Source organism: Balaenoptera borealis (genome assembly GCF_965194805.1).
Source record: "Balaenoptera borealis genome assembly, chromosome: 9".
NCBI lineage: Eukaryota > Metazoa > Chordata > Mammalia > Artiodactyla > Balaenopteridae > Balaenoptera > Balaenoptera borealis.
In genome coordinates, this window is record NC_138873.1 from 12928797 (window position 1) to 12944290 (window position 15494).

A 15494-nucleotide genomic window follows, 5' to 3' on the forward strand; every position below is an offset into this window, starting at 1 on the left:
CTTTGGAAACATTGGCTTTGGACTTGGAAAAGCTGGACTTAAACACTAGCTCTGATACTTACCAGTTGTATATACTTAGGTAAGATGTTTAACTTCCATAAAACCTAGTTTCTTCATATGTAAAATTAAAATAATAAGGTCAACCTCATTGTGTTCAGCAAGAATGAATGGAATATGCTGGGTATTCTTGGATAGAAACTACTAAATTAAAAAACAATCTCTTCCCTTAAACTTTATATGTTTTTTGTATTAAATAATAAGACTAGTTTCTAAACTGCTCCCTCGCAATTAGGGGCTTTGCTCATTTCTTCATCTATCCGTATTTATCTACTCTTCACCTATCCATAACTCACACAATATGTGGGGAAAAACTGAAAAATTCTCATATTTGTTGGAAATATCCTGTGAGTTTAGCTCTTTTTGCAGTAAAATTGCAGGAAAAGCAAATCTTGAAGTTAAATTTGAGGTCAAACCCTCTGTCTTAGGTCTGGTAGTGCTTAGTTTTATACAGTCAGAGAAAGAAAGCTTTTCATAGCTACACATATCATATGAATTACTGCAATTTTACAAGGATCTGTGTCAAAAACATTTCTTCTTGTTAAACAGAAAGGCTATTTTTGGTTGGATAGTTGTTTTGTAAAATTGTGTTGATACTAATAAGTTTTAAAAATATGTCACTTTGTACAAATATTGATAGACAGAGTGGCTTTCCACATACCTTTCAGGACAGTGAACTGCCATGAAGACTTCCGTCCTTGATGATGCTAGGTAACTTTGATTTTTTTCCCCTAACTTATTTGTATGTTTCAAATTGGTATCAGGACAAATATTCAGGGTCTAATTCAGTAAGAAAAATGAGAAAGGATATATCTATCTATATCTAAATCTATACCTACATCTACATCTATATCTATATATATAGATATATATCTCTTTACAAACTCTTTTCTTAACCCCATGTCACCCTCTATTAACCACCCCACTTCACTGATTTCCTTCCAAATAATTTTTTCCCAAGTTATTTGTCACACATGCAGTCTCTACTTCCTCACTTCCTACCTGTTTTTAAACCTAGTCAATCTGGCTGTTACTTCTAATGTTTCATAAAAACTGTTCTTCACAAGGGCGCTATTGACACTTGAAACTAATTGACACATGCCTTTCCTCAACCTACTCACATTATCTTCCTTAAAACACTTTCCTCCTTTGGCTTTTATGATATCACTCTGTCCTCTTCCCCCCCTTCTTCTATGGTACTCTTCTTCTTCTGTCTGAAATCTAGATGTTGGAGTCTATTGGTGTATTAGTCAGGGTTCTCCAGAGAAAAAGAACTTATCTCTATATCTATCTATCTATCTATCTATCTATCTATCTATCTATCTATCTATTATCTATCATCTATTTATCAAAAAGGTATTGGCTCAAGTGATTATGGAGGTTGAAAAGTCCCATGGTCTACCATCTGCAATCTGGAGACCCAGGAAGACCAGTCATATAGTTTGAAGACCTGAGAGCCAGAGATTCAATGGTGTAGATTCCATTCTGAGTCTGAAGGCCTGAGAATCAGAAGTGCTAAGGGCAGGAGAAGGTCAATGCTCCAACTTAACAGTCAGACAGAGGGAGAAGGCAAATACTCCCCTCCTCCTCCTTATTCTATTCAGGTCCTCAGTGGATTGGGTGGTGCCCAACCACATTGGGGAGGGCAATGTACTTTATTTAGTCTACCAATTCAAATGCTAATCACTTCTGGAAATCTCCTCACAATCACACCCAGAAAAAATGTTTACCCAGACAACTGGGCATCCTATGATTCAGTCAAGTTGACATATAATATTAGCTATCATACTTGAGGATAATTCTTAGGTTCCCCTGATTACATTCTCTCCTTAGCTAGTTTATCCAGTCTCATGTCTTTAAATATGACCTAAATTCTAATAACTACCAAGATTGTATTTCCATTTCAAACTCCTCCTTGGAATTATTTATTCAGCTGGCTACTTAACATCTTTATTTTGATAACCCCTGGGTATTCCAAACTTAATGGCCCAAAAATGAACTCTTGATTTCACCTCTAAAACTTTTTCTCACTTAGTCTTTTCCCGTCTCAGTAAACAACATCATTGTTAATTCCATCGTTAAATCAGAAACTTGAGACTTAAGGTTTATTCCTCCCCTCCCTTATCCTCAAATATCCATCCATAAACAAATTCTCTATCCTAACACGTAGTCACCCACTCTCTGAATCTCCACCACCACCACCACCTCAGTTTATTTCACCATCTTTCTCATCTGGACTCCTGCATTAGTTCCCTAGTTGATATCTTTGCTTCTACTTTTGCTTCCTCCAATCTGTTATACATATGGAAGTTAGAGTGATCTTTCAAGAACATAAAGATTATTCTTTTTTTTACTTAAATATTTTTTTATTGGAGTACAGTTGATTTACAATGTTGTGTTAGCTTCAGATATATAGCAAAGTGATTCAGTTATACGTATACATATATTCATTCTTTTTCAGATTCTTTTCTCATATAGGTATCACAGAATATTGAGTAGAGTTCCCTGTGCTATACAGTAGGTCCTTGTTGGTTATCTATCTTATATATAGTAGTGTGTGTATGTTAACCCCAAGCTCTTGATTTATCTCTCCCCCCACCACGTTTCCCATTTGGTAGCCATAAGTTTGTTTTAAATATCTGTAAGTCTGTTTCTGTTTTGTAAATAAGTTCATTTGTATCTTTAAAAATTAGATTCCACCTATGAGTGATAGCATATGCTATTTGTCTTTCTCTGTCTGACTTACTTCACTTAGTATGATAATCACTAGGTCTATCCATGTTGCTGCAAATGGGATTATTTCATTCGTTTTTATGGCTGAGTAATATTCCAAGAACATAAAGATGATTCTGACATCCCCATGGTTTAAACTCTTCCATGAGTATTGCACTTAGGACGCTGTGTGGTATGGCATCTGCTTATCTCCCAACCTCCTCTGGTTCCGCTCTCTCCCTTGCTGCACTTCAACCACAATGGCTTTATTTCATATCCTTGAACACAACAACTTTGTCTTTCCTTTCATAATACATCAGTACAAACATATGTCTCTGTCAGCTCTCTTTTGTGCTATTGCTATGATTAGCTCTTTTCCTTCAGTGGGTCACTTACACGTTACTGTCTTAGATAGGACCTCCCCATGTTATCAGAATCGATTGTTTTTTATTCTCTAGCATAACCCCTTGTTACTTTCTTTCATAGCAATGAATACAATTTGTATTTAAATATTTATTTGATAACCTGTATTATCTATGCCATCACTAGATTATATACTTCATTAGTACAGAGACTATTCTTTGTTTCATATTTTATAAAATTAGCATCTCACACAGTGCCTTGACATAGTAGGTGCTCAATACGTACTTCCTAAATAAACACGTAAGCTAAATGGAGTGGAAAATTGCTTTGAGATATGGTTATGAGTCAGCATTCCTTACAGCAGAGCAAAATAAAGAATGACCACCGTTGTAGAATTTGGGACATGGCTTATGAGCTCCCTGGGTTTACACTTATTAAAACTTCTATGAACTTCAACCCAAGTATGATATGAAGTCCATAAAGCAACAGCAAAAAGGAAACACCGTGAGCACAGTTCATAGTCTCTGCTTCCCCAAATTATTGCCAGTATGATTCTCTGTATTGTTCTAAATGCAGAAAAATGTGTCCATAACAAATGAGAACTATCCAGTCACTCCTTTGATGTAGCTAATGGGAGAATTAATAGACCATAACAGTTGAGAAAATAAAAGTAGGGGTAGACTCAGATGCCTTTAATGGGAGACATCTTTCTTCTTCCCTTTATTGTGTATGAAATAAAAAATATTAAGGAAATATCAATCCTTATCATTCTTAGTAATCATTCATATCTTGGACCAATAATTACATACTTGGGCAGAATCAGGGCATACTATATCAAACTTGGATTCTTTTTCCTATTTGCCATCAATATTTTGTAATTTTAAAGCCTCAATTCTGGGATCTACTCCCAGTGGGGATGCAATACAAGGGACTAGAAATAACCTCTGAAATAACTAAACATATACGAAAGTGGTTTTAAAGATACTGGACATCAGGCAACAAAGGACAATGAAGTCTGGGAGATTGTATACAAACAAGATGAACTTGAACACTGCCCCGGTTTTTGCCTGGAGAAAACTCTGAGGCTGTGTTACAGGCAGAGAAAACCCAGGTAGAATCCAACGGTCTCCTTCAACTGAGAAGAGAAAGTTGTGAGTCCATGGAGACCACGGTGGCTTGAGTTGACAGGGAGAAGCAGCAGAGAAGAGAGAGCTGCACATAGAGAGAGCTGAAGAATTCCCCCTCAAGTCTTTCTGTGTATACTGATTAAATATTTGCATGTAAAGGAAATATCTGAAACCAGAGGAAGAATTACCTGAAAGGATTAAAGAAAATAGTACTTTAACTAGGATTGAGAATAGTTCCTATTCCCACCAGCCAGAGTGGAAAGCCTCTTATTTCATAGGACATCAAGGAATACTCAAAAGGCTTTCATCTCAGTAGTAGGGAAAATTCATCATGGATTACATACTGCTCTGGTCCTGCCTAAGAAAGTTGAAAAGCAAGACCGAAAGTAATTCTACTGTTTCAGAGTAACTTATCTCTGTCCCAGAATAAAGGTAAAGAGTATTTATAGAAATACAAAAATATCCAACATACAACGAAGTGAAATTCATAATGCTGGCATATAATAAAAAATTACCAGGCATGTCACAGAAGCAGAAAATATGATCAATATTGAGGAGTAAAACTAAAAATCAACTAAAACAACCCCAAATGAAACACATGACAAAATTAGTAAATAAGAATGTTAGAACTGTGATTGTAATCCATGTGTTCAAGAAGCTGGGAAAAGACGGAGCATATTAAGTAGAGACATGAAGAAAATATATATATCCTCACATCAAACTTCTTAAGATGAAAACTACAATGTCCAAGATGATAAATACATTAGATGAGATTAACAGTAGATTAGACATCAGAGAATTACAGATAGAGTAATGAGAGTTTTCAAAATGAAATAGAGGAAAAGAATGACAAAATGAAGATAACATAAGAGAGCTGTGGGAAAACTTCAAGCAGCTTAATAAATGTAAAATGGAGTCCCCAAAGGACAAGGGAATAAAAAAATAGTATAAAGAAGTATTTTTTTAAATGACAGAAATAGATAAAAGTAAAATGAAAATATGCCATTGTAATAGTAATCAAAAGAACCTTGAGTGGCTATATTGATATCAAAGTAGATTTTAGAATAAATATTATCAGCAGTAAAGAGAGTCATTTTATAGTGATAAGGGGGAGAAATTCATTAAGATGACTTAACAATACTAATTATTTATGCATTTAATAATAGAGCCTGAACATACATCAAGCAAAAACTGAAAGAACTGTAAAGAAAAATAGACAAATCCACAATTACAGTTGAATATTTCAACATCTACTCTCGATATTAATAGTACAAGTAGACAGAAAACCAGTAAGGTTGTAGAGAACTTGAATAAAAGCCTCAAACAATTTGAACTAAATTACATTTATTGAACATTCCCCCAAACCAGACTAAACTGCCCAATTTTTAAAATGCACATTGAACATTAAACAAGATAGATCATATTCTGGAACATAAAATGAGTCTCAATAAATTTTCAAAGATTCAGTTCATAGAAAGTATGTTCTGTGAGCATGATGGAATTAAACTAGAAGTAATAATAATAAAAATAAACTTTGGAATTTTAGAGATCTTCTAAATAACCCATAAGACAAAGAATTAAAAAGGAAATTAGAAAGTATTTTGAAGTGAATGAAAATGAATGAAAAACACAACATATTAAACTTTTTCTGATGCAGCTAAAACAGTACTTAGAGGGAAATTTATAGCACTACACTCCTATATTAGGGAAAAAAAGGGTCTCAAATTAATGACCTCAGTTTCCAACTTTAAGACACTAGAAAAAGAAGAGTAAATTACTCCCAAAGCAAGCAAAAGAAAGGAAATGATTCAGGTCAGAGAAGAAATCAATGAAATAAAAAACAGAAAAACAATAGAGAAAATTAATGAAAATAAAGGCTGATGTTTAAGAAAATAAATAAAATTGCAGGAACATCATTTCCCTTCCTAACCCATGTACTTATGTGTGTTTTTTGAATATTAGAATAGAGGACTATCTGAATACTCTACCCAATGCTCCGTAAAATACAATGTTTTCTCATTTGGTTGGTAGGAACGGGCATTGTTTTCAGCCCTGTATGACAGGTAATCCTTTTGGGTGGTTTTTTCCCTGACCTCTGATATTTTCTTCATGCGTATGCAATGTTCAGTACTATGCAAATACTCAAGAAGGATCTTCTGCAGATTTCAGTGTCCTTTCTCTGTGTAGCCCTCTCCTCTTGAGAATTCTGCCTGGTAAACTCTAGTTGCCTTGCTTTACCTGGCCTCTTAGCTCCGTCTCCTTATGACTCAGATTCTCTGCCTAAGTTCCCCCTTCCTGTTTCAGTGGTCTAGAAACACCTCAAGGCAAATTTTAGGGGCAATTTTAGGGCTCACCTCATTTGCATTTCTCAGGCATCACCGTCCTTTGTTGCCATAGTCCGATGTCTTGAAGACTTTTGTTTTACTTATTTTATCCTGTTTTTGATTCCTTCAATAGGATCATTAATTAAGTCTCTATAACTCCATTTTTGATAGTAGAAGAACTTTAAATTTGTTTTGTATTTTTATACATTTGGATTTGTTTGTCATGTTATTTTCTGTTTTCTCTTTGTACTTCTTTTCTGCGCCCAAATTTGTTCGGTCTTTTTTATCATTTGAGTTTGTAACTGTGTCATTCCTTTACCTCCTAAATTGAATTGGAATTTATAATCCTACTTTTTTTCTTTTGGTGGCTGCATTAACAGTGGCAGTTAAAAAGTATTTGCTATAAAATACTCATAAGACCTAGAATTACAATGATTATAAATCCATAGTTTTCTTCAGGAAAAGGAAACAATATAACTACTTGAAATTAATTTTATACTCCTAGACAGCAATTTGTAGAGTGCTTTTGATATTCAGTATTGGATTATAACCATAAGATACTAAAATAAACATTGAAATCAGCAAATGTAGCATTGAGAATGTGTTTAGAATACAGAAGTATTATTGGTCTTTTTAAATTTCACACTTTGTGTTGCTGTTGCTTAAATATTGCAGCCACCTTGATTTGATCCAGAAGTAGTTGAAGGCAACTAATGATACATGATAAGTTGTCAATACTCTCTAGCCAAAGACCATCAGAAATATCCTTATGGTTGAACAAATTGGGTTTATTGCTTGTTTCTTCAAAAGAAAATGCACACCAGGAAGAACTGTGAGTCACCTCAGTAGAAGAGTTTTAGAAATAACTTTTTAAAAGGTTTGGGTTTATCAATTTTGAATAGGGTTGAGGAAGCAGACTTTGTTCTGAATTGGATGCTGTCAGAGAGTGGGAGTAATTCTATCTTAATAAATCTTATCTAAAAGGAGAAAAGACTAGACTGAGGATAAAATTGTAGTCATTCCTACTAGCCAAGATAGGGGGATGTTTAGACATTTTCATGGTTCCGGCAATGTTAATATTTTTGTTTGTATTCAGACATGATTATGCGCTTGTCCTTGATCCATCAGAGTCACAGTTGGCCTTGTGTGACATTGATGTTCTCTGAAATGACTTTCCATAGGAGAGCACCAAGGTCTAGCTATGAATGCCAGATTGGCTCCTGACTGTCAGGGACTGCATTTCTCTGTCTCTAGATAAACTAATATGAAACTTGGTAAGAGAAATCAGTCAAAGAAGCATTAATGATAGGAAAGCCTGTGAAAGTCGAAAGAATGCACAGCATCCAAAATGTGCACCACTGTATTAGGGTTCTCCAGAGAAACAGAACAGATAAAATATGTATATAGAAGATATATACTTTTTTTTCTCAAAATGTAGATTCTCTTTAAGAAAAAACGTTCATATTTGTATTTAATTAAATTAAATTAATTAATTAATTTCTTGGTTGCACGGCATGTGGAACTTCCCCAACTAGGGATCGAACCCGTGCCCCCTGGAGTGGAAGGGCAGAGTTTTAACCACTGGACCACCAGGGAAGTCCTAATTTAATTTTATTTAGAAGTTCCTCTACTTTATCTGGTTTTAGGGCTCATCATAATTTTCCTGTTCTTGGGCTCTTCATTCCCTTTTATACTCTGAATTACTATAGAGCATAAAAACTGCAGTTCTCAGCATGTACTGCTACCAGGATTCTCTTGTTTCCACCACCTCAATTGTGGACCACATCTCAGGATAAATAGTTTGAGTCATTAGTTACCTGCTCTCTTTCTGCCAGGGTTGCCCTTCTCTTTGTGGATGTGTAGAAATAGTTGTACCAGGTTGTGTCTTTAAAAAATTTTTAACATATTTTATTTCCCCCGATATCTCCAAACTATTATCATTTCAACAAGTAATCAATATAAAAATTTGAGATATTTAACTTTTTTTCATACTAAGTGTTTGAAATTCAGTATGCATTTTATACTTACAGCACATTTCAACTTGGACTAGCCATATTTTAAGTGGTCCATAGCCACATGTGTCTAGCAGCTACAGTAGTTATTGATTACCACAGGTCTAAACTATAAATCTCGTGAGGGCAGGGATCTTGTCTGTTTTGTTCACTGCTTTGTACAGAGCCTGGCATGTAGTATGTACTCAAGAAATAAATATAATAAATATTTATAATAAATAATAAATGTTTATTCTAAGGATTGGCTCACATGATTATGGAGGCTGGTGAGTCCAAAATCTGTAGTGTGGGTTGGCAAGCTGGAGACCCAGGAAGAATCAATGCTGCAGTTCAAGTCTGAAGGCCATGTGCGGGCAGAATTCCCTCTTGCTCAGGGGTGGTCAACATTTTGTTCTATTCATTCCTTCAACAGATTGGATGAGGTCCATCCACATATAGGGGACGATCTGCTTTACACAGAGTGCTCTGATTCAAATGTTAATCTTATCCCAAAAAAAAAAACAAACCCTCACAGAATAATCAGAATAATATTTGACCACATAACTGGGCACCATGCTCCAGCCAAGTTGACACAAAATTAATCATCACAACCATGAAATATTATACACTTGCTAAAAAAGGAATATAAGCGGTTATGTGTTTCACAGAGTTCAATAACTAGTTTCTCTGTAGAAGCAGAACTCTTCCTGCTACTGAGACCAGGGGTACCTTTCCCTGCTGGTTCTCAGAAAATGGATAGGCAATTCACGTGGCTGTCAATGGACAAGGACATCCATGAGCGTACTGCTTTGGAAATATGCTCCACTCTGTTCTTATGACTTCTATTTATATTTAGACACATCCCCACTTGCTTTGAGGTTGAAATTCTACAGGAGAGGTTGCTCTGGTTATCTGTGAATCAGCATGGCTTGTTAGATTTCTGAAGCTAATGATGATAATATATGGGTTTTCCTTTCTAACCTTTAATGTTAAGCACAGTGAGCATGATGTTCGTCTGCAAAATGAGGCAAGTTTTGAAGTTCATTCTGTAACTAGACTTCATCAGTGTGAGCCAGATTGATAACATATTGCAAATATTTAGGTAACGTAAGTGTGTCAGTTGTCCAAAAGAATAACTATATATTCTAAAGTCCCTCAGATCTTTGTAGGGAACAGCTTTCCCAATAACAGTTGAGAAGCATCAATTCCTGGGAATGGTGTGAGAAGCAGTCTATGCCTGGGACCAGTAATAATTTGAGACCTTCCTTTAGGAGGTAATGAACTTTTAAAAAGTCTTTCACGTGCCCACATTTACTTTTGTTATTTTGTGTTGTGGCTAAACTTCTTGCTTTGTTCTTACATTGTTATGTATTTCCTTCTTATTCTTTCAGCTGGGCTTCAAATTCTTTTTGGGGAGAGCTTGTCCTTTATTTATTTGGTGCAGGTGGCACCAGTTACAAAAGCACAGCACAAACAGGGGTTGCCTAGCACTTAAAGATATTGTTGAATGGGCAAATGAAGGAAAGAAAGTGTGAATGTATTGATAAATGAATGAATACCAGGATAAGGAGAACCCCAAATCACTCCAGCCCATGTTAAAAAGGTCTGTGAAGACTATAATTTGTGCCCATGTGCCTCTGGTTATTGTTTACAATAAAGTAAATAAAATGCCAAGGAGCACCTTGCAACATAATTTTTATCCAGTAACTGGATTGAGGAGATAAGACAGCACACTACAAGTATAAATTGATGCAGTTCATCTATTATTTTGTGATAGTCTGATATCTCAGAGTTTCTCCTATCTGAACTTTTATTTTGAGAAAGTAGCCAGAACACTGAGTAAGTAATTAGAGTTGTTGAGTTTAAGTTCTGGCTCTACCACTTACTACATCTCTGACATTAGACAAGTCACTATGGGTTCTTAAATTGAAAACTAGGAAAATAATTCCCACTTTGCCTGTTAGTGCAGTGTTCAGGAGATGTGATAAATGTGATGGCCTTTATAGGCAACAAAACCCTAGAAGGTAATAGAAATGGTGTTTTTGAGTCTCTTGGTTCTGCAGGAACAATGTTAATTTCTTATCCACTCATCTTTCACCTGTGACTTTGTTTGGATGTGCATTTCCTACAGTCCATCAGAGACTAAAAATGTAAGATGAATTAAAACATGGAAGCCACTGTGCAGATAATTTAGAAAACCAGTATACTTGTGTTTGGCATTTCCAGAGAGTGGCAGTAAATAACATTAGTGAGGTACCCAGGAGCAAGGTCGTGTAGGATCTGGTAGGCCATGTGAAGGACTTTGAAATCTATTTTGAGAGTCATGGAAATTTTTCTGGAGCATTGAGAGCAGAGTTACACGATATAATTTATGTTTTAAAAGGATCTCTTTGGAGAATGTGGCAGGTAGTCTCCAAAGATGGCTCAAGATGGGCCATATTTCCCAGAATTCATACACTTGTGTAGTTCTCTCCCACCACAATGAATATGGTCTGGCCTTTGACTTATGCTAACCAATAAAATATACAAAAGTGTTGCTGTACCAGTTCCAGGTCTAGTTTTTTAAGAGGACTGTCACTTACTTTGGGGGTCTTTACCTACCATGTAATAAGCCTGGTTATCGTACTGAAGAGATCACATGGAGAAGATGTTAGAGAGGGAGAAATTTCCCTCTCTATACATCTTGATTTTTTTTGCAGCTGGACTAATAATAACATTGACACAAGACAGATTAACAGGAGAAAAAGAAGCAAATTTTAATTCTTGCACAATGAGGTCCCATAGAAATGAAACTTAAGAAGTGGCCAAAGCAGGCAGCTTTCATACTCTTTAGACAAAGAAGGAAAAACTTTCTGAAGAACTGACAGGACAATGAAACTCAGATTTTAGGTACCCAATTAGTGAAGAATCTAAACAGAGTTTGCATTTGCAGTAGTAAATTAAAGAACTAACAAGTTTTGTTTATACAGGCTTCTCAGCCTGACGTTCCTGTCTTTGGTGATAGGGTGTCCTTCTACCTCCAGGTGCAGGAGATTTATTTCCTGCTTTCAAGGAGACAGAAAGGAGGGTCAGAGTGTCCCTCTTGTGTTGACCATTTCTTAAGAAACTGTAATTCAGAATAATCAGTATGCCATGGAGGCACGTTTTGGGGTGGCCTACTCTGGGCCCCAACAAGGACAAACCCTGAGACCACATGGAGAAAGAAAGGTCCAGGTTTTTCAGTGTCCTAATCACTATCCAACTGCAACTGTGTTAAAGACATCAAGTGAGATGAACCAAATAATTGCTCAGCTGAGCCAAGTCATCACACAGAACCATGAAGAACAATAAAATTATTATTGTTTTCAAGTCACTATGCTTTAAGAAAGTTTGTTACACAGCAATAGATAGAACATGGATGTGGAGAAGCAAAAGAGGAAGAGAGAACAGAGGGTTATTCAGTAGTCCAGGTGAGAGATGACGTGGTCTTGAACTAACATTTCAGGAGGTAAGAAGACACTGAAGCCAGAGAGGATGGGATTTGTTGATGGACTGATGGTGGGGTGGGAGATAAAGAGAAATATCAAGGCATTCTATGTTTATTGGCTGGCATGACTGGGATAGCAATGATACCACTTAGAGTTAAGAAAAACTTAGAAAAAAGTCTATTTAAGAAGGACAAATAGGAGTTTAGCTGTTAGATATCACTATTAATGTGACTATTAGATATCTAGTAGGATGTCATATAAGTAATTAGATAAATCCAAGAGGGAATGTTGGAGTTGAGGTATTATTATTGGAGGCACTAATGTGTGGGTGACACTAATCTATGGTACTGGATGAGGTCAGCCAGAAATGACTATAGTCAGAGAATAGAAGTGGTCCAAGGTGTAGTCCCAAGTATGCCAGTACTTAGAAGTCAGGAAGATTTGTAGAATCCAAAAAAAGAGACCAAGAAGAAATGACCAGTGAGAGAGGAAAATCAGAAAAATATGATGTCCTTAAATCCAAGTAAAGAGGTGTTTGAAAGAAGAAAGTGTGAATTGTTGAGTCAAGTGCTCCTGAGAGATTGTGTAAGAAGAGGATCAACCATGACCATTGGATGTGACCTTATGACTGTCATTATTGGCCAAGAACAAGACTAGTTTCACTGGAGCAGAGAAGATAAAAGCCTGACATGACAAGATCAAGAGAGAGCTGGTGATGAAATAATGGAGACAACGAAGATAAAAACGGTTTTATATCTTTTTGCCACTAAAGGAGCAGAGAAGTATGTTCAAAATTGGAGGTATGTAGGATTGCAAGAGGATTTCTAAAAGCAGGAAGATGTCGCATATATGTTACGTCTTGAGAATAATCCAGTGAATGGAGAAACCTGATGGCAGGGGAGATGAAATAGGTAATTTCAGGAGCTAGGATCCAGAACATAGCTGGAGGAACTGACTTTATCTAAGAGAAATGCTGTTCACCTATCATTCAGGAAGGAAGCAGTGTACAAAGAACAGATGTTTGATCTTGGTGGATTTGATGGAATGGAATGAGGAAATTATCTTCTGATGCTTCTGTTTTTGTTTCTAGAATGATGTTTTGGGGACATGGTGATAGAGTTTTGCGGAGAAATAAAATATTGTGAAATAAGCATCTGAGTAGAGTGAATGGACCAGGCATCTGGAAGCATATTTGAAGTTCTGAGTTTCTGTTTCTCTACAGAAGAATGATGTGATCCTGACTCTCTGTCCTGTTGCTACATACTGTGCTGTTCTGCCCAAAACTCATGGCTGAAATTGTTCTGAATTAATATTGCCAGATTGCTTATGTAAGTAGGCTGAGTGAATTGTCCCAGATTCCATATCTGTTGGGGACAGATTCAGGATGGATGTGCTGCTGTGTGAGATATTGATCAGGACACCTTATTAGACTCTATATAGGCAGAAATGCCTTTGCCTGTCATTGTGAAAGTTTTAACAACACCCTATGGCAGAGTTATTTCAAAGGATATTATTTCATTCTGGAGGTAGAAACTGTGTTTGCTCTGCATCTGCTGACTTGCTGAAGCCATGCAGCTGGCCTCAGGATGGTTCCTTGTTCTTCAGATGACTATGAATTATTATTAGTGTGTTATCATTCTATCTTGCTGCTCCAGCATTTTTGTCAACACATTTTCATCCATCAACACATTTTTTTTTCTGACTTATTCCTTATTTATCAGTGAAGAACCATAGTACTACAGAAAGATCTTAAACTCCTGAATACCATGGATTCCTGAGGTGTATATATATATGTGTGTGTATACATATATATATATGTGATTTTAAAAGATAATTATTCATCAAGTGGTAAATAAAAAATTGCTAGCAGAAGCCTGTTTTAAGAATAGACTAGTTACTGTATTTTTAAAATATGAATAGAGCATCCAACATCATAGAAGGAAAAGAGAAATGACCTGGTGATGAAACTCATGGAGGAGTAACAGGGAAATGCGATTTGTCTTTCCCAGAGCCAAAAGAAAAAAGAAATTGTCACAATCTATTTTTGAGCCATAACTTCATTTACCTCATACCAGAGCTGTATGAAGACAAAGTCTTATTGGTCAGAATAGTAAGTATTGATACATCATGAAACACATACTGATATAGAGAATATACTTATGAAAGATAAATTTCTGGTGCTAGTTCAGAAATGCTCTAAGTGCTCTGATGTTAAATAAAAACCCTCTGGCCAATTTCAGAGTGTCATTTTCTGCACTGCAGTATATTTGTAATTTTAGATCAAATGTAGGACTTTTCACTTGGGGATAAAAAAACATCTGGCTTTGAGTTACTGATTGTCTAATGGAACGAGCAGCAAAAGCATTCAGAAGTGATAATGGGCAGACGATTTCAACCTATTCTTTAGCTTCTTTGGTTCCCCTGGAGGATAAATATTTCATTCTGTGGAATGGGAATTAGCTTTTGAAATAACAGTGATAGCACCCAGAATTTTCTCAGCCCCGTGTCTCTAGAGAAACTGCTTAGTCCAAGTAATTGAACTTTTGGAAATGGGACTGGTGGATGTCCGCAGTCTGGGGTTAAACTCAGACCAAAGCATGGCAAGAAGGTATTCAGGTATGGAATAAGTTGGTGTAGCAGGGCATGGCCAGACACCTGTTATTGGGAGGATAGCTGAAAGAACATACGTTTCCCATACACTAGAGGGAAAAGCCGAGAGGGTGCCTGAGGATGCCTGGCCTTGTTAAGGTGGAATAGAATAGGAGAGGGATATCCTGGTTCTCAATAGAAATACTGGGAATTAGAATTATAACTATAGCTGAATTAAATAATGGTAAAGACTCCTACCTTGCATTTCCTTATCTGTGAAACAAAGCCACATGATATTAACTTGCCTTTTAATTTTCTTAGATTGTTTCACCTTTCCCCTGAAATATAGGTTTGGTGTACTTTGGGGTATTTTTCTCATCTATTGATGTTGGACATGAATGAGGAACTCAGGCACCATGGAACAGTAATAGCAAAGCTTTCATTGTGCCAGGAGAGCTCTTCCAGGATGTTTAGAGCTCAGGAGGCAGAGGAAGAAGCTTCTCAGAAGGAACAACTTCTCGTTTGGAGCCAAGGCAATGCTTGTCATACGGAAAAAGTATTTTTTCTCTTTCTATTGTGTTTTATTCAGAAGACATGAGGAGTCTGGTTCCAATTCCATTCTGTCTGCCACAGGATATAAACAGAAATCTCCTAAGATTTAGAAAAGTACAACAATTTAATTTACATAAAACCAAAGGGTCACAAGTACTAAATGGTGATCCTGGTAACTGTAATAACCCTTACTTGAGGCACTTAGAGAAGCAATATCACAATATCTGGAGGACAGGGACACTAAAATAATTCCAATCTGGAGGTAGTCATGGAAAAAAATTTTATAGAGAAAACAAAACAACAGCAATAACG